Source organism: Dermochelys coriacea, chromosome 5 (genome assembly GCF_009764565.3).
Source record: "Dermochelys coriacea isolate rDerCor1 chromosome 5, rDerCor1.pri.v4, whole genome shotgun sequence".
Lineage (NCBI taxonomy): Eukaryota > Metazoa > Chordata > Testudines > Dermochelyidae > Dermochelys > Dermochelys coriacea.
In genome coordinates this window covers 101,848,989-101,871,889 of record NC_050072.1, presented here as the reverse complement: position 1 = coordinate 101,871,889, position 22,901 = coordinate 101,848,989, and the positions used below count along the sequence as shown (strand labels likewise).

General features: G+C 40.2%; 1 protein-coding gene across 6 annotated transcripts in view; it reads right to left on the bottom strand.

Moving 5' to 3' along the window:
• KANK1 (KN motif and ankyrin repeat domains 1) overlaps nucleotides 1–22,901 on the bottom strand; it is a 179,974-nt gene that overhangs the window by 87,067 nt on the left and 70,006 nt on the right. Inside the window, exon 1 of one of the 6 annotated variants that reach the window (XM_038402901.2) lies at nucleotides 2,030–2,311. The exons of the other annotated variants lie outside the window; for them this stretch is intronic. The gene's annotated coding sequence lies outside the window, so the exon portion shown is untranslated. Of the gene's footprint in view, nucleotides 1–2,029; nucleotides 2,312–22,901 lie in introns of those variants that run through there. 6 annotated transcript variants of the gene reach the window in all.

Genomic DNA, 22,901 nt, shown 5'->3' with positions numbered 1-22,901 from the left:
ACACCTTAGGAACAGTGGGAGGAGAGAAAAGGGCATACACACCTGCCATAGTCTTGCCTCTTGGTAGATCATGCAGTTGGATTCTGGTGCAGGGGCAATTATACCTCTATGGGCACACTGCCTACAGTGTATCTGCATGGCTATGGTCCTTATATGCCTCGTCTAAGGCCATGCTTAATCTGAGACTGAATTTAGCACAGCACTGCAAAACCCTATTTCTCATCCATTAAGTATCCCCAAGCCCTGAGCATTGTTTTTGTCATTCATCATCAGCTAACTTCAGTTACCAGGCTAGCTGCACCACTGTCCACTCTGAGTGCATCTGCAAAGGCAACGAGCCTCCAGCCATCACCTCCTTTGGGGTGGAATTACGTGATTCTCCCACTAAGGGCTTGTCTACACAGACAGCACTGCAGCTGCATCACTGTAGTACTTTAGTGAAGACACTACCGACTGGAGAGCTTTTCCCATCGACATAGTTAATCCACCACTGCGGGAGGTGGTGGTAGCTATGTCTCCCGTCAATATAGTGCAGTCTACCCTGGGGGTGAGGTCGGTATAACTACATCACTCAGGGGGGTGGATTTTTCACACACCCTCCGCCCCGAAAGTGACATAGTTACAATCGATGTAAATTGGTAGTGTGGATCTGGCCTCAGACTAGACCTGGGTTACAGACCCTTGTGTGTTAACTGAGATTATCTCAGCAGACTCTAGTTACGTTCAGTATCCACAGCTCAGCTGTGAGCAGTTATTAATTCTCTCACCCAGGATAAATAAAATGTAGAGAAAAGGAAATGCTCATCTCTCCCTTATGTGAGCATTATATTCTTTCAAAATGAAGGAACAATGAGGAAAAGGAAATATTCCCTGAATTCACATTTTCTTCCCTGCTCTCTTTTGTGTTTATAGTGAATTGCTAAAACCTGGGATAAGAAATTACCTGGGATAAGAATATTCACTGAGGTTTGTTCAAAGTATCTACAGTAGTTAGGAAACATTTCTGTGCACTACTGCCATATAATCATGTTCTCTACTCAGGTAAAGGTCAGGGGTGGGAAGCCAAACAGCCATTACTTAGCATTTTTAAAACATCAGGAAATGCAAAGCTATTGATAATTCTCCAAAAGAAAACATTTTTATTAATGTTTTCATCCACCCAGACAAAGCTGCTAGCTGAGATGAAAATCACCCAGCACCAACACAGAGTGAAAGTCTCCCAAAGCAGGTGTTAACTGGAGAGGGATGGGGAGGAGACAACACACAGATCACACACTAGGCCTTTTCAGGATTCTGTATGTAGGTCAGGCGTTCACTGGCCTTGGCCTGCAAACACTGAAAAGCCTGGAACGGCTCTCCCTGGCACAAGCAGCAATGCAAACCTCTACACATCCCCTCCCACAGCACGTAACAGACTATGACAATCAGAGCTTTGCATTCCACAGGGTAGTACAAAATACAGCATATAATTAAATGTTCATTCATAACATTCACAAGTCAAGATCTTACCAATACAAAACTGTTTTTCTTCAAAAGGTTTAAGACAAGTTGGTAGCAATAAATGCAGTAAGGACGTTTATAACAGTGTGTTAAGCTCATTAAAGCAACTCTGGCAGTTGCTTACGGAGGTACTGTCAAAGAATTAAGTCCAATCCTGGGTAAAGAGAGACATTTAGCTCCAACGAGCTGGACCTGGAACTTCAGGTGAAGCTTGGTATAAAATGGCATATTGGTGAGAAGGGTTATGGGTGAGAGATGCTGCAGTTGGTGCCCCCTATATGACAGCAACTTCTCAAAAGAAGCCTACAGCTGTAATCCGCCTGATGAGGAAGTTAGGCCACAGAAAAGGAGTCCAAGAAGCTCCTAAAAGCAGTGGCAGGTGCAGCCAGGCTGGTAAAGAGGTGACATATTTCCTTTAATCCCTAATACTGCACGGCAGTCACAGCAGTTAACAGAACAGCTCTTCCTGGTGACTAATCTCTGTAAACTTGAAAATGTCCAGCAGCTTCTTGCCCAAGGAACAACCTACCTGGCCAGGTGAGAAGTACTCATTCCATCACCACTCAACACCCATTAAAGCCATGTCTCTTTAGTTTACTTCTTCACTTCCTCAGCACCAAGTCATCTTTATCCTCATCCTGCAGCCCCATCAGTTCTGCTCCCCACCAGATAAAATCAATTCTGATCGCTCTCTCCAACATACATGCTGGCACTCTCCCCATTAATACATTCTGGGATCTAATCTCTCCACCAAATCAACAAACTCTATGTTCTCTCACGTCATGCAGCAGCGATAAAGGATATCACAAAGAGTCGCTTTCTTCCAGCACTGAACGTGGAACTATTGGAATCAGAGTGACACCATTAACCCTCCAGCTGCTGTCTCCCTGCTTCACTGCAGAGCTCCTGCCCAGAATTTCCCCAAGCCTCACTCTGCACCTTACCCCTCGCCTGGCCTCCTGATACACATTTAAAGAAGCAGTGCACCTCCTCACACCCCACTGCTACCATTACTGAATACTGGGCTCCATTATCCTCCAAACAAATGAACATGGGCCCCCTCACCTCTTTGCAGCCTGCTCTTAGGTTACCAGTCTCCTGGATACAGAGGAGACCCTCAGCGTTCCAGCACCTCTTCTCCACATGGACTTCTTTACTCACTGCTCCCCATCCTGTACAAGAAAAGCAATGCTATGGTGCTCTCCCTCTCCTCCCTTTCCTTAAAACACTGGTGTAGCTTTTCCCCCTTCCCAAACAAGACCAAGTGGCTCAGGGACCATGAAATTCAGGCCTTCCCCCACCCCACCAAGGAAGGAGCCAGCAGCTCCCTAGCCCCATCTACTCAGGTAAAATTTCTACTCATCCTGGACAAGTGGGTTTTTCAAGCCCTTCCTGTGGAGCAACGGTTCTAGCGTCACAGCCTGTATAACACGTGTGGACATTCCTGGGGGGGGGGGGCCTCCACAAGTGCATCGAGTCTTAATTGAAGAGCCTGTTTGCTCCCACACAGCACTTTCAAAACTGCCTTCAGTGAATGAGCATGTGACAAGTTACAGTGCCTCACTCAGTGTTTTGACCCAGAGCTTAGACAGGCTACCAGGAGACTGTCTGGAAGCAGCTGCAGCTCAGGACAGCTAGGAGACTGCAGCTGTATTTTCAATACTTTACATTTAGTGGGTCACTAAAAAGTTGGCAACTTCCCACAAGCTGCACCGCCTCAGCCTCACATATGGGTGACATCATCACTGTGCATGGTTACAGGGACAAACAGAACGGACCCAGATATGGCAGGTAGGACGCAGCGTGCTATAATGCACTTGGCTTTCCATTTAGGAGAGAGTGTGAGGTTACTCTCTAGCAGCTGGCCACACAGAGGGTAAAGGAACTTGCTTCTAATGCCAGCTGTGGGATTTCCCACTTAGCTCAAGTGGTAAAGGCCTGTGTTTTGGAAGGCAGAGGCCAAGGTCAGGTCTAGCTCAGGCTCTCCCCCTCTCTCCAAGCGGGATTTACATAGCAATTGTCTCAGTTGTCTGAAGCATGCTGATCTTTCTTAGGGCTGATGCCAGCATTCTTTTCAATACCTGTAGCACTATTTACCCTTTGGTACTGGCTAAATTAGCAACACACCCTCCACTATTGCACACATGAGAATACACTGCATCACCGCATAATTACTTTGCCTCTGAGAAATCAGACGTTTAAATTCAGCACAGGGCTGTGGGAACCCTTCCCACTCCCTACACACCCCAAGTGTTTAAATCCCCCTCGGATTGTGCCTATCCCATTGCTATTACCTATCATGCTTCTCCACTACTGTTGTCAAAAGCCAAGCAGCAGTACACGGACAATGATAGCAATGTTCTGCTTCCCAAAGAAGTTTCAGCACAGAAACAACAGAGGCACAGGTGCAGTCCTTTGCTGCTGCTATTTGGAGACAGGCAGAGCAGGTTTTTATAAATTCCAATGTACCCTTTTCAGTTCTAATTAGGGTCGCCAACTTTCTAATAGCACAAAACCGAACACCCTTGCCCCGCCCCTGTGCTGCCTTGAGGCCCCGCCCACTCCCTCCATCGCTCACTCTCCCCTACCCTCACTTAATTGCTCATTTTCACTGGGTTAGGGTAGGGGATTGAGGTGTGGGAGGGGGTGAGGTCTCTGACTGGGGGTGTAGGCTCCAGGGTGGCGCCAGAAATGAAGGGTTCAGGGTGAGGGAGGGGACTCCAGGCTGGGGCAGGGGGCTCAGGGCTGGGGCAGAGTGTTGGGTTGCGGGAGAGGGTTCGGGCGGCAACTTATCTCAGGCGGCTCCTGGAAGCAGCCGGCATGTGGAGGGACTAAGGGGCTCAGCATGCTGCCCCCGCAGCTCCCATTGACCATGGTTCCCAGCCAATGGGAGCTGTGGAGTTGGTGCTCAGGGCAGGGGCAGCACGCGGAAGCTCCATGGCTGGCCACCCCATGTCTAGGTGCTGGAGGGACATGCCTGCAGCTTTCCAGGAGCTGCGCAGAGCCAGGCAGGGAGCCTGCCAGCCCCGTGCCATCTGGATTTTTAATAGCCCGGTCAGCAGTGCTGACCAGAGCTGCCAGGGTCCCTTTTTGACTGGGTGTTCTGGTCAAAACCCAGACACCTGGCAACCCTAATTCTAATACAGAACTAAACTGACAATAAGCTGAGAGAGACACAGTAGGTTCATGAACTAATTTTTCATCTCTAAGCCCTAGATGAGAGCTCTGGGTTACATGACTGTTGTGAATGAGTTTCCTAGCCCCTAGTATGGTGTGTACTGTTTCTTTATAGCTGTCGCAGGAAGCCAGGCAGGAAAAAGACTGGGAAAAGCTCTAGGCATTTTAAAAGAGAGCATTTGCAATTGTTCAATTATATTATTTTTGTAGCCTGTGTTTTACAACAGTTTTGAAATGCTCCAGTTTTTCAGTGGTATTTACAGGTTCTCAGTCCCAGTCTGCCTGCTGAAGCTCAGTCACTGCTGGGAAACACAATGACACTGTACGGCATATTATGAAAGAAGCAGCCCCCACAAAGAGACCAGTCACTTTCATGGAGTGGATAGACTTAAATTGTGCTAGGCATTTATAAAAAAAAAAAAAAAAGTTATTCCTTTACTGAGAACAAACATTAATAGTGAGCTAAATACATGCTACCTTCTACTTCAACTGACACAAAGGTATTTAATTGTAAGCAAGTAGTACCACCGGCATTTGCAGGACTGCGGTCTACACAGCATAGCAGCTCTCTTGTAACAAGCAGTCAGCATTCAAGTGCCAGTAAACTAGACTTTCATGCAGACTGTGTATGGGCCAAGGCTACAGCTCTATGCTGACATGAGCAAACAGACGTTATCTGGACGGCTCCCTATGTATCTCACTGCGCATTCCAAGCTATCATCAGACACCTATTTTCTAACTGAAGTTTAGATCTAAAGGTTACATTCCAGTACACTGAAATACTGGACCAAACCCAATCCAGGTAACTGTTGCCAAAACCCCACACATCAATAAAGGACCCATAATGTGACTAATTAACCATCTTTGGCTTTGTTTTTTCCCCATTCAATATTTAGCTACAAAAATATTAAAAGAAAATCAGTAAAATAAAGTATTTCTGTGCTAATCGTAGTATGATACAAACTCCTGGTAACATATATGCTCCACTAAAGGTACTGTGGAAAACCCTAGAGATATATGATAAATTGGGGGGGGGTGTTCTTTCAAAAGAATGCTCCCAGAGTTGTATTTGTTTACAACTGTGAAGCAATAAAATCTGCTATGTGATTTATTACTGGTTTCTCTGTCTGAGCTGCCTAGTAGGCAGGCAATTTTGTATCATATACAATACTAAAATAAATAGGATATTTTTAGTTATAAGGGAGGGTGGCTTCACTGATAGTCACATTGCCCACGGGACAAAATAAGCCAGTAATCTCTCTTCCCAAACTATTCAGGATGCCTGAGCAGAAGAATATTTTCTTTGCTCTGCTTATTCCAGGCTAAAATGCTAGCTCCCCCAAAAGCTAATAGCCCTTCTCACTACTCCGTAGTAACAGCTTGCTACAGAGAAACCCAGTCCAAGAACAGTCCAGTTTAGCAGCAGGAAATGAACTCATAAAGGAGGCAGCAGCAGTACTCTCTGTCCACTTACTGGAGGAACCAGGGATAAGAAAATCCCAGACTCGTTAGCACCTTGCCCCCTTTCCTTCTCACCAAAGCAGTTTGGAATGAAACAGGGGAACGTCTTTGATCCACTCCAACCCAAACAGAAACAAAGTCTGGAAAATGTTTAGATACTAAACCACTGAACCAAGGTTGGTAACACTGGGTAGGGTGATTTAGGAGGATTCTGTATTGCATCTGGTCCTCTTTTCCCATATAGGGGTTCAGTTTTTAGTGCCGCTGACTGTTAGCTGGCTTTCTGCATCTTAATGAAGGTTTTTATTTTGTCTGTTTTTATGTGAGAGATTCTCTGGCTTGAAAGGCTCTGTGACAGGGAGGAGCAAATGCATTGATTGGCAGCACTCATCGCTTTCACTTCTGTTTTTATCGTCAAGGAAGCGCAAGCATTACTGAGAGCTAACTTTAACAGTTACTGAGTGTGATAAAGTCAGTGCCAAAAACAGGTATCACAAGGGATTTGTTACTTTTGTGAATTTTCCCCGGGAGGGGAGGAAAGGAAGAGAGCCAAAAACGTTACAAGGTAATAACACCGAGCTGGATTTAAAACTTCTGTGGCTAGCTATTTTCCTCTTAATTTAAGATTTTTCCTTAACATATTTCTTTCTTTAATGCCTGTATAGCGTTGTAAATGTAACAAGCACTGAAAGAAAGTATTGATTTGCACCTATCTACACAATGCACTGGGATTATTCTCACTTTTCCTATTAATAAAATGGCAAGACAAAAATAAGTTATAATGCCCTTCCTTTATAAAACAAATCAATAGTTTTAATAAAAATTTCTATTGATTCATTTATTAAACATTTTAGCTCTATTTCTAAAATTCCTATGGCTGCACTACCATTCAGCATTCTTCTCAAGAGTGAAATACGAAGGAATCATTGGTATTAGTTAACAGTAGACAAGTAAGGGTGTAAGTTTCAAAGGCAGTATGGACAAAAATCTTTTACCTTCCATTTTAAGAGAGTACACGTGTTCTACCATCTGTGGCTACAGACAGTCCGTCCCCATGTGAGCCAAACCTTTTCCATCCTGTCTATCACAATGCATTATAAACAAGGGATTAGCTAACATGATTACAAAATATTTTAACTCTTTTCTATATTTTACCACCCCAAAAGTGATTTTATTTTATACCTCAGGAATGAAGCCATCAGCTGAGAGTTCTCGGAATTGTGAATACACAAGAGACACATGAACCACAGAACGCTCTGTGTACAAAGTGCAAAGTACAAAAGCTATTCACCTCTCATGGTAGTTTACATTTGCCAGTGTTTTGTTGTATTTCCTATGCCAAATACAAGAAATACGCAATAAAATAAAATATGGAGGTGTGGGAAATGTTGATTTATTTTATTTATGTTTATTAAAGATAATGCTAGAGACATGATTGCGGATATTTATCTTTAACTACACATTTCTGCCACTACAATGCAGATGTTGCCGATTCAGCCCAGGCAAAAAGAGAGAATTTTATTACAGGATGAAAGTTAATTTTTCCTGCAGATTGGACCACCAGAATACAAGAAAGGGAAGAGAAAATGAAAGTTGAAACTGTGTTCATTTTTCCCAAGCTACTAGGTATAGTTTCTCTGACAGCTTCTGTGCTATTTGTTTCAGAGTAGCAGCCGTGTTAGTCTGTATTCGCAAAAAGAAAAGGAGTACTTGTGGCACCGTAGAGACTAACAAATTTATTTGAGCATAAGCTTTCGTGAGCTACAGCTCACTTCATCGGATGCATTTGTGCTATTTGTTGTTCCTTGTTTACAATACACAGTTTTTAATTTAAACTACTTTGCCTTACAAACTTTTACTGTTTTAGATCTCAGTCCTGTAAAACTGAGCACATGTAAATGGTTGCAGGAGCTGGGTTTAATTTAATATACAGACTTCTTTGCCATAGAGAAAGTAACACTACAGTGCTAAGCCAACTTTGGTTAATTTCAGGAAGAATAATGCCACTCTGGTGGTATAAAGATAGGTACAAGAAGCTTTTTACATACTTTTCTACCATAACAATCCTTTTTCTTAAGTATTTTTATACCTGTTGGCTGAATGTAGCAAAAAGGAATTTCATTAGCAACATCCTTTAAATTATAAATACTGCTTGTATTCTTGCTACATTGTTCTTCCAATTTTTGAATACAGTATGTTGGCTGCAGTACCTCTTTTTTTTATTAATGAATAGGTATGGAATATATACCCATAAACATTTTTTACGATACCACCAATGTAGGTGTGTAAACATGACAACATATTTTCCCCAAAATAACTTTCAATAGTAAGAACGACATCATTTGTTTCATTTGAGATAAACAGGAAAGTAGAGAGGAGAAAAAAAATTCAAAAAGTCACTCAACAAGTCCTGCTTTGGAGAAGGAAATACGGAGCATATTTAATACTTGTGAGTACTCAATCTACTGCCTGAATATATTTTTTATGCTTCGAATAATTAAGTAGACCATATTTTGCAAAAAGATTACAATTTAAGTCTTTACTTTTGCAGCAGACTAATGTTTTACAGCACTTGAAAGATGGAGAAGGGAAATGTAAAAATACTTTGTATACAAAAGATAAAAATTCCTCAGACATGAACAGATCTCAGTTAAGTTTCTTACCTGTTGCCATCATTCTGAATTTTGACATATAAAAATAGAGAATTATCAGCAAGGAGTAAAAGCTAACAGGATCACAAACCAAACTGAAGTTCTTAAAATACTGAAAGATAACCCCCATCTAAGTTTAGCTAAAAGTCATCATATGATAGCTACACCACACCACCTATAAAGGAGATACAGACAAGTTCGGTTTCCACAAGGAAATGAAGTAATGCATTTACCTCCTGAGAGGCCAAGTTTAGGAACAGCAGATGGCATTTAAATAACAAAACTCATTTGGAAATGCTCTTTAATTTACACTATTCCCATTCCCAAAAAATAATAAGATATTTAGATGGTCAAGTGTACAGATCGAAGCTGCTTGTCAGCCTTACAGGGGAGCACATATTTTTACAAATGAATGTGGCAATTAATTGCTTAAGAGTTCAATTTGCAATAATTGAATTGCAAATTACTGATATGAGAAGCACAATCTATACTTATTTCTAACCCAAGTACTGTACCTGCTGTGTAAAACCTGACAGATCAGCTACTTCTCCCTTTCCTTCCTACTTTTGACTGAACAAACACAAGGCAGGTCAGGAGATCTGTGGTAAAAATAAAGCTAGTTTTTAAAAAAAGACATGGCAGTCACATTTTTATCTTTTTGAGCCCAAGTCACAAAACCAAATGATAAAAAAGTGTTTTTATTTAAATAAAATACTTGTAAAAATATATCTATTTAAAATTAAATTTGAAATTATAAGATGAGACCTAACCTTATTATAATCTATTAAAATCATTTAAATTAAAATATTCCATATATAAATAAAAATAAGCAGTACGTGTTTGCTGCCAAAGTTTTAAAAGAGCCAAAGCACAGAACTGCGAGATGTCGTTGGCTAAGCACCTGCAAACAGAGCCTGTAGAAATACTAAAATCAGCATCTGACAGCAGTAGCCTCTTCTACGGGGTCAGAGAAAATATTTTCTTCATTTCACCTTATTCAACTAATTCAGTTCAATGATTAGTTCATTCAAAATTGAGAAACAAAATTGAAAAAGCCGGAAATCTTGTTTTTTCTCTTTTCATCTCTGAAAAAGAAAATGAGGTGAGAAGATGAGATCTACTAGTTTAAAAATCTCAAAGGACATGGTGACCAGAAACAATCAATCAGTTCTATTCACAACAATACTTCCTTTGGTTTAACAGACCAGTTTCAAATGGAGAATATGTTTTAACATACATATCTTTTTTTTCTTATGTATCCAGCACATTTAAGGTAGATTTATTTGACTAATAAAGATCAAAAAATGAACAAACATTTTAAATTTGGATGAAAATTAGATTTCAAATACAGCTTGACAGAAGTCCCAAATAAAAATTAGTCCTATAGTAAATAAGAAATGCATCATGAACCATTTTGTAACAAAAAAGTAAACATTAAGAATTTGAATCAATGCATGGTAAGCTGTATAATTCTTAAATAAATGTGTGTAGATATAGTATAACCTCCTGGTTAGCTAAAAGTACCACCAAATGTATTGTAAAGGCTATATTTAGTTGCAAATCAACATGTTTAATGTTAATGGTTACCAAAGCAATGAGAATTAAAACTTCTTAGAAAATAGAAAACAAAATTAAATTGATTCTTTAAGTCAAGGTTTCCTGTTTGATATTTAAATAATGATTAAAATTGGCAAATTAAATCACATTGATTTAAATCAAACCACCCTGTGGTAGCGAGCATATTTTTTTTTAATTTGTGCTTTATAGTACTATTAAAAAGTAACTCATTAGTCACCACATTGTGATATCTGAGACACCCGCATATCTCCCTGTACTTCAGATCAGATTTCTACCTAAAACAGAACATAGTCCTTTGGAACAAAATCTGAATGCTTTATAAAAATTTGCCCTGGAAAACTGCAGCTCTAGATCCAAGTTCCAGCTGACTTTTCTAATGCCTTGATCTTGCAAGGTACTTGCTCCCAGATCACACTAAAGTCAGTGGGAAAGGGTATTCAGTTCCTTGCAGTACAGAGCTCCAGGTGCACACAGAGATAGATGGCCAGCCTGCATAACACAGCTGTACAACCCCTGTGCTTCATCACAAACTCCAAAAGGAAGCTGGGTGTGTTGAGCTATGCAAGCACATTCTGGGAAAGGGCTTTGAGAACATGGTCTGCATATTTGTTGCACACCCCAATAAATCATAGTCCACTACATCCACACTCACCCTCCATTACCTCTGCTACTGGACCAGTCTGTCTGTACCTGGGTCCCATGCCTAGGAAGTCTACATACATGAAAACACCACTGCAAAACAGTGCCAATTTGCACCTGTTCAGAGGTCAAAAGAAGAGTAATTCAAGGTGCAAAAGATTGGAGAGATTCCACTTTGTTTTACTGATCAACAGCAAATAAACAATAATGCAAGGACTAGTACTGGTAGAATTAATTTAACTTTGGGCATACAGGTAATTACAGAAAATTAGAACAGAATGTCTATGAATCATTTCTCATCTCCTTTGGATTGTGAACTTACTGAGCATATCCTATGAGAGCTGGAGAGGTTATTATATTTATTTACTGGAATAATAAAATATAGTACAAAATCAACTAAAAAGAAAATCTGAGATCATTTAAGAATTACAGTGTAACCACCCAATACACATGCATCATTTGATCAGTTAGCACAGCAACAAATTTTGTCTTAAGAATTTCAGAAAAACATTGAAAATTATATTATTTATTCATTCCTGAGCTTGTCTAATACTTCTAAGGGGTGAATTAATTTCAGTAACTAACAGTAGAAGAGCCTGGCCCATAAGACAATACCCATCTTATCTACTCAGTGAATGATTTAGCCCCTCACACACACACACACACACTTATCAGTTCCCCTCTCTGGCATCTGGGAGTGCTAGCCTTATCAGTGGAGAGACAGACTTCCAGTATCAAGAGCACCACTGTTATCCATTTCCATCTTGGATCAGGGGACATCATCACCTCTTCAAAAATTGCATAGTGTTTCCACATATAATGACCTTTAAAATTCTGGGCAATAATACTGAGTTAGTTATAAAGTTTAGTTATATTTATATTATATATTCAAAAATACCTAAACAAGACAGGTGTGTAGAAGTTGGCAATTCAGTGGAAGATTTATGTAAACTTCAGGATAGTGAAAAACAAGAAAACTGCAAAACTGCAGTCTAGTTAGCCTGTCTTTATGCGCAAATCAAGTTACTGTAATTATCATTTATACGGAAAGCCTTGTTTCTTGATCTTGAACACATTTGCTGTGTAAATCCAAGTAGTGGCCTCATTAATAACCTCATCAGATTCCCCAGATACAGAGCTGTACACATTTTATGAATACTGATTAATGGTAATAAAATTCATCAGCATGTACGTCAAGCCATAATATTTAAGTACAGCCTACCAGTTAACTGTTTGGTGGCCTATGTGAAGTGAGTAATGGTCCTAATTCGCTTCTAGTACAGGTAGTCATGTCAACACTCAAGTGGCACTTCTTGACTATCTCAATAGAGGCACCAATGTCTAAAGGGTATAAAGATTGAACTCCCTACTTCTCTTGGTCATTCTAAAGGATGGTTGAGGGACATTAGCAGGATGGTGTGATGAAAACTTCCACTGCACTTCTCACTGATGAAATATTGAAAAGTAGTAAGCTGTTTATGGTTTGGTGCAAACATGTTATAAATGTGGGTGTAAGTTTACCTTAGTTAAAATGCAGGAATAATGATTACTAGGAATTTTATAAGATCACCAATCTAATCTAACCTGTTTTTAAATTATTTCCTGTCAACATAATAAGCAAGAGTAACTCTCATTAACTCAGTTGGTTTAACTTATTTGTTCTAACTCCTCCCATGCTAATTATCACCTGTATTTCTTACCCCAACCATTTCTTAACTTAACTACTGATTGATTTTCTTGTATTAGTAAATGAAAAATTAATCACAAATACTGATGACTATGACTCTGCATGCACCAACCACTAAAACAGTGGTTCTCAAACTGGGGTTCGCGAACACCTGAGGGTTCGCAGAAAATTACAGGAGGTTCGCCAGAAAAATTTCACTCATGGCAGCCAGAGGACCCCAGGCATTGGAGGCAGCAGGTGGAACCCGGTTGCAGGGCAGACAGCCCGAGCCCCAGGGAGAGCGGGACAGGGCAATTTGGGCTGGCAGCCCAAGCCCAAACCCTGCCCCCGTCAGCGGGGGAGCCGGCAGCCCGAACCCTAGCACTCCGCATGAGGCTGGCAGCCCAAGCCCCAGGGAGAGTGGGGTCGGGCTATTTGAGCTGGCAGCCCGAGCCCTGCCCCTGTCAGCGGGGGAGCTGGCAGCCTGAACCCCAGCACTCCGTGCGGGGCTGACAGCCCAAGCCCCAGGGAGAGTGGGGCTGGGAAGCTGGGGCCGGCAGCCCGAGCCCCGGCGGTCAGCGGGACCTGCAGCCTGAGCTCAGTTGACCGGGGCAGCAGCATAGACCCCAGGCACGCAGGTGGCAGCTCAGACCCCTGTCCTTGTCAGACAGGGGAAGCTGGCATCGAGGGCAGAGTGAGCAGGGGCCATGCTGTACGTGGGGGATAGTCCAAGCTAATTTGTCTCTTGCAGGCACCCTCATAGGGACAGACCTCGTGGCAGAAGAAAAGCTGTTCGCAAACCGGAAGCACGTTGTAGCCAGTGTAACAGTGTTAAGGTGCCTCAGTAATTGTCATTCTCTCTGGAGTGCTGTTTTGCTTCAGTGAGACTTGAGTGAATCTTCTCATTTTCTAGTTTGTTGTTTGCTAGCAGTCTCTGTGTTATTTTTATTAGAACTTTTGTACACAAGTTCAATGGATAAGTGGCTGAAAGAGGAAAAAGTGTAAAGACGCAAGGATCAGCTAGTGTTTCCTCAAGTCCACACTGTGGAAAATCTAAGTCTAATGATCATGATGGTCCTGGAAAGAAAGAAAAGAAAATATGATGATGATTATATAAAATATGGCTTTACATGCATTGGTGATCAAGAACATCCAAACCACAGAGTGTGATTTGTGGTGATGTTCTAGCAAACAGCAGCCTCAAACCTTCTCTACTTCGGCGCCATTAGAAACTAGGCATCCTGCACAACTCGACAAGCCTGTTGATTTTTTCCAGTGAAAATTAGCTGAGAGGAAAAAGTGACATTACCAGTTTTATATCCAAAGCAAGTACTAATAACGAAAATGCACTTGAAGTGTCATACCGCATGAGCTACCGAGTAGCAAAAGCATCAGAAGCCCATACCATAGCAGAGAGCTTGATTGGTCTATGTATAGAAGATGTAGTTCATTGCATGCTCAGAGAAAAGGCTGTAAAAAGGATTGACATGGAACCTTTGTCCAATAATATGTTATCACAAAGAATTAATGACATGTCAAATAATGCAGAGACCACAATTGTACATAGAGTGAAAAATAGTCCATACTATGCTAAACAATTGGATGAATCAACTGATGTAGCTAATCTAGCTATTTTGCTACTGTTTGTACATTATGTGAATGAAGGTATGGTTGAAGACGACTTGTTGTTTTGCCGACCATTGGAAGAACGTACAACTGGAGAAGATATCTTTAATCTGACTAATGCATATTTTCAAGAAAAGGAAATAGATTGGTCTCGCTGCCTAGACATTTGCACTGATGGGCCACATCAATGATGAGGAAGTATACTGGATTTGTAATTCGAACAAAAAAGGTTGCATCAAAAGTCTCTTGGACTCATTGCAGCATCCATAGACAAGCCCTCGCAACAAAACATATGCCTGAGGGACTGAAGGAAGTGCTGGACAATGCAGTGAAATGGAGAATTTCATAAATCACAGCCAACAAATTCCAGAATATTTCACATACTTTGTGAAGAAACGGGTAGTATACACAACTGTCTGTTGACCCATACTGAAGTTAGATGGCTTTCACGGGCAAAATCCTTGTGCACTTGTTTGAGCTTAAAACGGAAATTCTAGTTCTTTTTCCCCCCAACAGACACCCTTTCCATCTTGCCAGCTGTATGGAAAATAATGTCTGGCTCCAGAGCCTAGCTTATTTAGTATACATGTTCTCAAGATTTAATGACCTAAATTTCTCTCTTCAAGGCCTCAATATAACAGCTTTCAATGTGCAAGAGCAAGTTGAATCCATGGTAAAGAAGTTGCAGTTCTGGGAAAGTTTGTTTGGAAAACAATCAAACTGAGTGTTTCAGTAATCTTCCTGGCAGAACAAACTTCAGTTGGATCAGTGCACTAAAACCAATATAACTGCACATCTAAAAGGACTTTGCACAACTTTCAGGGAATGCTTTCCAGCTATGTCAGGCAATAATGACTGGGATTCGCAACCCTTTTGATGATACCACTTTCTCAACACAGATATTGAACCTGAGGAAAAAGAGAAATTGATTGAGATCTCCTGTGATTACAAACTGAAAAGGAGTTTCAGAAATCTGTCACTGATCAACTTTTGGCTGAGCAAGAAAGCGTTTTGCTCATATGCGCATCTGAAAACCAAATGCAGAAACAGACTTGATGCCGAACCAGACCTGAGACTTTATCTTTCTCCAGTGGTTCTGGACTTCCAAGAGTTGCGCTTGCTTTGCTCTGCATATCCAACACACTGAGGAAATTTAAACTTAAATCCCTGGAAATATTCATTTTTAGGAGGGAGGTCACGAGATTTCACAATTTAGTGAAGGGATTCGCGGGCTGTTAAAGTTTGGGAACCACTGCACTAAAGAGAGAGAGATAAGACACCCACGCTGTCCAGAGGGTGTCTCAGCTACTGAGGACAGCAGCAGAATGTAGAAACTCAGGACTGCTGGTTCAATTCCAGGGTGTGGAAGGGTGTGTTCTCTGGTCATTATGAACCCTTCTGCCCCTGTGCTCACAGCTTGTTCCCATTCCCCCTTTGGTTTCCATTAGCATTCCTCCTACATTACCATTTCCCTATCTAATACCCCTTGTCTCCTACTTCCTCTTTTCATTTCTGCTCTGGTTCCTGAAACCCTTCTCTTACCCCAATACCTCTCACCTCTGCATTCAACTCTGAATGCTTCCTCCTCCTGGGCACCAGCAAGGGCAACACTGAGACCACAGGAGTGACAGCTGATGTCCTTTCAGTTCCTGCCCCTGGCACCAGGAAGAGCAACTGCAGGGAAAATCCTAGTCAGCCTCTGCAGCCCTGGGCTGCCGCACGCTCAGTACAGACAGAATCCTTAAAGAATTTCACTGCCAGAACACTGAAGTCTCTACCGAGCAAATGCAAACCAAGAATTTTCAGAGGCTCATACTGTGCCAAATTGGAATAGATTTTCACAGGCGAACATAAGGCACATCTCTGACACCAGGAGGACCCCTATACCAAATATGAAGTCCCTGCTCCAAAACAGAGATACTAGAGCTTCTCAATAAACTGTGATACTTTTAAAAAACAAATATGGGCAAGTTTGTTCTGAATTATTTTACTGGAAACCTTCCAGAAAAATCTGGCTTGAAGCAGATACACAGCATGGAAAATTTGAGCCAGAATGGTTTAAGTCTGGCAGAGTTATAGGCAACTAAAAAAACAGTGGCAATTCTCAACTACAAGTGGAGCTACCAGTCTCACCTATATTCCGATGAACTGAACCTTAGAAACAGCAAGCACCAGGAGATGAAATGGACATAGCCAACTTGAAACCTAGCCAATTTCAAAACATGACCTTAAAAAGCAATTGTAGATACCACACCTACCTTCAATTATGATTTCACAACTATGTTTTTCCTTTTTTTTTTCCCTCCAAATGTGCCCTCTCCTAGAGCTGTGTGATAGGCACAAAAAAGGCATTAATTGCTGTCAAATGCACAGAGTAAATTAACGTGTGTGGGTGTGTGTGTGTCTAGAAACACATCTCCTCTCTAATCTCTTTCAGTTACAGCCTTCTAGGGTGTTATAAGTAAAAGATTCAGAGATTTTTTTTTTCCAGTTGACAGGCGTGCCTTGCTGAAATAAAGCATCTGTTCTGCATACACCTTGTTTCAAACACCATTGTTAATGACCAGTTCTTAGTGCCTGTGCAGCTATTTCTTTTACATTACGTCAGTGAATGTCAGTAATCGGGGCAAAACAAAAAGCTAATTGCAAATACCCACATATTGTTATTACCAAGTTATCACTTACAAAAATGTTGTATAGAACATTAACAATAGGTGACTACCGGATGCATGAACACCCAAGTTTCCTGCGGATTAACAGCAAAAATGTGAAAACCTGACTCATATCAGCTAACAAGCAAATGCTTCAGGAAATTCACAATAAAATCTAGTTCAGGTCAGTGCAGTTGCTGTGCATATATTTCAACTGGATCTGAGTACTTAGGCGAATTATTTGCCTTACTTAATATGGGCCTATTTCTCTGTTTGTAGCTAATTCCTAAAATGTTTTAAATACGTAACTAATCTGTTACAAATAGTTTATCTCCTCACCTCCCTTACATTTCCTAATAGAAAGAAAATTGTAGACAAGTGTTTTCAAAAGCATTCTGCCCTCTAAATTGATTTCACCCTGTCCAGAAGGGAAATTTTTAGATTTAATGGGAAGCTCTTTTTTTTTTTTTTTTTAATATAAAGACTATGCTCACTCAACCTAATAAACTGATTATTTAAAGTTTTCTTATTGGTGAACTTAAGATATTTCAGTTTTCATAACCATTTTATTGGTATTTCCATGGAAAGTTAAAGTTTAGCAAGTTTACATTAAGAAAAATAACTTCCTAGTGCTAACCAGCATACCTGATGGACTGAGTACAGAATTAGAGACAGGGAATTATTGAGTTCTAATCCAAGCTCTGCTAATGACTCATCTTGTGGCCTTGGATACATTATCCAGGCCAGCGTTTTCAAAGAACTGTCCATTAATTTTAGGTGTCCAACTGGAGACACCTAGGGTTGATTTTCAGAGGTGCCAAGCAACTCCCCACTCAATTATAAGTGCTCAGCTCTTTTGAAAAAAACGAAAACCAAACAGTCCCTTTGTTTTCATACTGTACCTGGGTCAGTCTTGGAAAATAATGATTTTTAAGCAGCGTTTAAAGTGAACCAGTAGATGTTTAAAGCAGTGTAGGAACTAGCTCGTAAGGTCTGACACAAAGCTCACTTACTAGTATGAACTGAATAATTTACAAGCCACACAAGTAAAGCATCACAAGTCTCACATTCCAGCAATATAACTGCCTCATCAAGGAAACTCATATGCTCCTTTCAATTAAAAGCTTCGATTTCACATGCAATTGGTGGCTGATCCGTCTTGCCACATGAATTTCTGAATGCTATACTGTAAAAAGTGAGCAGAGGTATCTTTGAAAGGCCAACCATTTTCTACAGAGACTCTACTATCGGAAAAGATACCGTCTAAGTGAGTCAAAACTGCAGCAATTAAGTTTATTTTTGCTTCTTGCAAGGATTTGAGTACAACTGCTGTTACTGTCCATAAACTTCCCTTTTCTTGGTCTAATAAAATACTTCACTTAAATTAGAGAGAACAAACAGTGCAGTAGTTACACAAGTTATGTAAACTAGTTATTACTCAATTTCCTAAATAACTTATATTACAGTACTTATATATTTTCATTCATCTTTGGTGGAGTGTAATGTTTTCACTGAAACTTTGTCTTTTCAGGGTCAACTGTGGCTCTAAATTTGGGTTTATAAAATGTTATGATCTGAGACAAGTAGCAGTGCTTTCAATTTAAAAACAAACATTCTAGAGAAAGTTGTTTTTCAAAGCAAACATTTCCCTGAAGTGTTTGCAACTCAGATATTGCAGACTGTGCTAGTGGATGAGAACCTGAAGGTGAAATGAAATAGAAATTGATAATAAACAAAAGGAAAACTGACTAGTATATTTTTATTGTCTGGTCTGGGAGAAATGCAGAAAGTAAACAAACCACATAAGTAGTGAAACTGAACAGACTCTAAAGTTCTGTCAGGAAATATAAATCCAGGGGTGTATTTATAATATAATAAAAAGGACCTTAAGATGTGCCAGCTTGGGTTTGTATTAGTGAATTTAGTGCCTATGAACACTGTTGACTTGCCAGTCAGAAAATGAAGTCCTCTTAAATGCTACCTTTGCATCCTCATGCCTTTGTCCATTCTTCCCCCTAAACTTAGACTTCTCCCCCTTTCTTTGGGTACCAGGAAACTTCCCCTTCTCTACTCAGACCCCTCCCTTCTCTGAAGCCTATCAATAATAATCCATTTCAGAAGAAGTGTATACACTTAAATAAATTTGCACCATCTTCAGTTTTTATCTTTATCTGGTCAGGTGGTGCCTTGTGTCTAAACCACTTACCTGTCTAAATTAGAATGTGAGATATTTGGGATAAGGATCACACCACGTTTTATTGAGTAAACACAATCACAATGCTCAGATAACAAATAATAGAGCTGTCTTTGTTTTGATTACAGCTGGTCAAGTTATACTCATGAGTAGACTATCAGACTAATGTGACAGTTTGGGGAATAAGTCAATTTATGAATTCCATTCTGTTTTATGAATAGCATTTATAATTGTAACTTTTGGTGTCGACTGGAACCTCCATTTAGGAGCAGAAAGACTGTTTGGGAAGCTGAAACTAGGTTCCTAAGGGCAGAGAGGCTGACTTTTAACAACTCTGTCCCCAGCAACTGATGGAAAATGGAAAATTCCAGTCAGAAGAGAAAAGTTTCAGAGTGTCAGATCCGGCTTTTAAAAGCGAGATGCTCTCTAAGAAAGGGAGCTAGTCCATCATCAGAAACAGAAGCCAAAGTGGGGAGTGGGAACAGGACTCAGGAGATGCTTCACTTGTCTGTTTTAAGCGAAGTCTCTGGCTCATGTATGTGTTATTGGCTATCGAAATCATACTGTATTGTTTCTGTAACCTGATGGGGTGACAAACTTTGTAAGCAGGCAAATGAACAGAAAATAACATTTCCAATATACATTTGTGAATGAATCATTATAATAAAATTCATGGTTTTTTTTAAATGAAGAAACCAGTCAGTCATCTGAATGTTCATGACAATTAAGAACCTCACACACAAATAAACTTGCCAGATTTATTCCATGAAAATATGACGATTTCTGTACTATTTAACTGGCTCTAAGATAAAGGTCACTGTAGTTATTAAAGTGCATTGAGAATATTTGCTGTAAATTTTGAATTCTCTATGTACTCAACCTAATATATGCCCTGTACAGTTAAACAACTGCTCCCTGGTAAAACCAGAAGCACAAGAGTTGGACACTTGTAATTAAATCCAGCTTTATTTCTCCAAGATCACTTTTGCACCTCCACCTAACACTATAAAAGAGGATGTGTTTAAAAATTAAAGCTTTCATTAAATATACTGCATTGGCTGTATTATTAGCTAGCCCTTGCTTTGAAGATACTGTCTTACATGTGTTTAGAGAATGTGAAGCTTGAAACTTAGATTTATTCTTTTTTGATAGTCGCCTGGCACATTTTAAGACTTAAGTCTCCTGTTTTTCTAGAAGCATGTAGATGTGCAGAATAGATCTCTCTGCAGCTGCTTTAGGTTAAAGACACCTGAATTCTAAGAACCACATTACAGTCTGAAATAGTTACACAGCTTTCCATAATTTATCAGTTCTGCTCCTTACTACTAACCTGACCTTTGAGTGTGTCATGTCTAATAAAACAACTGACTACTATTAGAAAAGCTTATGGTAGATGGCCCTAGTAAGTAACTACTACAAAAGGTTTAGTGAAATTAGCTTAAAGTATTTAAGGCACATTTTATTTTTACTTAAGAGCTTGAGTGATTGTTTTTTTTCACTAAAGCTATTATATGATTGAGTAATTAGGCACAAATTGTTACACCTGCCAGTAATTTGTTTTTCAACTTGGAACAAAATGCAGTGGTTATATAGTATCGCTGCCCCTGTGTTTATGAAAGGAAACCTCTTGTCTCTCTCTCCTTGGGTGTACAAGCGCTGATAGGCAGGAAATCCTTAGGTTGCACCCCATAAAAACACTAAAAGCTGTTCTTGGCATTAACAATGTCCAGAAGGCACAGACATTTGTTATCTTACTGCTTCTATACATGCAGTAGATCCATCCAACTTCTGGAAAGGGACTTCTGACTCCTCTCTATCCCCACCCCGTTAAAATCCTTTCAACATAAAACACCACCACTAGTGAATTTAAACAGAAAGGATATTAGTGAGAAACTCTTAGGGTGAAATCCTGATCCCACGGAAATCAGTGACAAAACTATTAACGTCAACGGGACCAGGATTTCACCCTTAGTTTTCTGCATCTTAAAATCAACTAATCTAGGATTGGCATGTTGTGATCTGATGTCCCTGAATGGCAGAGAGCAGCACACCAATTACTAACCTAAGAATTGGTCTGTTCTCTATATAGTGTCACTTTCCTCTGTGTTTCAACTCCCAGGCACTTATCACAGTGATAACAGAAAACCCAAAGCACTTCACACAGAAATAAACACACTGGCCCGAAACAAGCGTACTCTACTTCCCGCCACCCATTAACGAAGGACCAGGGAATGGATTGTACAATGTGCTTGCCGCTAGAGAGGGAAGCTGGATCCAACTCTCCCTACTGAAAACTACCTGAGAGTTTAAAGTTAAAGAAACAGTAGAGCTAGTGGGAAAAGTTGGTTGGAAAATTTTTCACTGGAAATGCTGTTTCAGTGAAATCAAAACTTTTTGGGAAGTCACTGACAAAATTTAAAAAGTGTCAAAATCATGCATTTTGTTCTGTGAATAGTTTTGATACTGTCTTTTCATCCCAATTCAGGATGAAAAAAATCTCAGTTTTTTAGTGGACAGAAAATCCATTTTCTAACAAGCTCTACTAGTGGATAGAACTGTGCAAAGGACAGAAGTTCTGTTTCATGAAGGATTTAGAGATTGAAATTTGGCTTTTTTTCCACATCAGAAAAAAAACTTGACAATTCCAAAATACTGCACAAAAGAAAATTGAAACATTTTCATTTTCACAAAATCAAACCATTCTATTTCAATTTCCGCTATTTTATAATTAATTCAAAATTTAAAAAAAAAATAAATTAAAAAAAAAGTAATTTCAACAAAAAATTGAAACATTTCGTTCAGAAAAAATGTTGAAAACAGGACACCTCAACCGTGTTGGAACTTTTTGCCAGTTTTCTTCAGATACAAAATTCCAGCAAAACTGACCAAATTTTGCTAAGTATTGTGATTTTAACAGAACTGCATATACAGATGGGATATGGTTCCATCAAAAAGTTTCTTCAACCAGCTCTAGTCATGGACTTTATCCCGCCACCATTCCTTATAATTTTCTTGAGGTTATTTCCATCTCTGTTCCTTATATGGCCAAAATACAGAAGTTTGGGCCTGTTCATTTCTGACAACAGAGTCCATGTCTCTCCAAGACTATTTCTAACATAGGCATTCATCTGGTTTCCCACCCAGGAGATACACAAAAGTCTTCACCAATACCATTTCTCAAAGGCTTTAATTTTCCTCTTGTCAGAAGCATCAGTTTCCCAGGATTCACATCCATAAGTTCCTATTTAAAAAAAGTCATTATGTTTTTCACCAGCCAAACCTTTGTACATTTCAAGATTCCACGGTTTTTCCCTCACTTTCATAAGTGAGGCCACATCTAAGCAAGCCAGCCCCAGTGTTCTTCCAATTTTTTTTGGAGCAGCCTTCTTGGTTGGCTCTGTATGGATCCCAGGTAACTAAATTCAGGTACTGCCTCCACAGCTTGACTGTCAACCAGGGTGTGCACTTGCTTCCTGTTATTAATGATCATTTCAGCGTATGTACGTTTTGGTTTTGCCACATTCAGGGACAGACTATATTCCTCAGTAACTGATTTTACAGATGCCAACATTGGTTGCATTGCCTCGATATTGCAGCCAAGAGTATCAGCATATCCAAGGTCATTTACAAGGTGTCTACCAATGGAAATCCCAGCTCCTTCCACAGCTTGCCTAATAATACATCCTGCATACATGTTGGAAAAACTTGGGAACAGAATGCACCCTTGTCTCACACCCTGCCCAGTGGGAAACCACTTG